The sequence below is a fragment of the Mandrillus leucophaeus genome, unplaced genomic scaffold (assembly GCF_000951045.1).
Source record: "Mandrillus leucophaeus isolate KB7577 unplaced genomic scaffold, Mleu.le_1.0 Scaffold457, whole genome shotgun sequence".
Classification (NCBI taxonomy): Eukaryota; Metazoa; Chordata; class Mammalia; order Primates; family Cercopithecidae; genus Mandrillus; species Mandrillus leucophaeus.
The window spans coordinates 952425-953465 of record NW_012104887.1 but is presented as its reverse complement, the minus strand read 5'-3'; positions in this window follow the sequence as shown (position 1 = coordinate 953465).

Genomic DNA, 1041 nt, shown 5'->3' with positions numbered 1-1041 from the left:
CACACCTGTAATTCCAGCTACTCAGGAGACTGAGGCACAAGAATTGCTTGAACCCAGGAGGTTGCAGAGAGCCGAGATTGCACCACTGCACTCCAGCCTGGGTGACAAGTGAGACTCTGTCTCAGGGAGAAAAAAAAAAAAAGTTAAAATTAAAGAAAAAATAGAAATAAAAATAACATTCTTGCACTCTCTCACCTATCTTATCCACCACTGATATCTGAATATAGTAAATATAGTACAAATCAGGCATCTAGAGCCATAAAAGGCAAGACAAAAACACATCAGAGAAGCAAAATGTCACAGATAGTCCCCAGGTTTGACTTTCTGATTTGCAAATCAGAAGAGGCCCTTGCAAACGATGATAAAATCTGTCTCCAGATGCACCAAGATGATGAATTTAAATATATATGTATATATAGTTAACCCTTGGACAAAATGGATTTGAACTGTGCGGGTCCACTGATATACAGGTGTTCTTCAGTAAATGCAGTCTGCCTTCTGTATTGTCTCCGTATTGGTGGGTTCTGCGTCAGCAACCAAACATGGGTAGGAAGGCAAGATTTGGAAATCTGCATTATAGTAGGACTTGCTTTTCATATCCATGGGTTTCATAGGGCAGACTACAGGACTTGAGTTTGTGTGGATTTTGGTATCTGCGGGTGGTCCTGGAGCCGATCCCCCACAGATACTTTGGGATGACTGTACTCCTTTATTATCGTTATGTTTAATGCCAGCAGAGAAAGAGGACTAAAAACTAGGAGGAGAATTGGCAGTAATCATATTGCTTTCATAATCCAGTGTTTTAAGCATCCAGGCTTAAATGCTGAACTGAAACAGAAGCTGATCTGGCAAATTTTTTTTCTAACTGGTTTCTTGAATTTAAGTGAAATTTAGAGACCTTTCTAAGCCAGGCACACAGTAAGAAACCATACATTTTTAAATGACAGATTTGATTAGATAAAACTATAAATTCTCTGTACAGCAAAACACACTAAAAGTAAACCTGCAAGACAAGTGATGATTTGCAAAAAGTTTTACAAC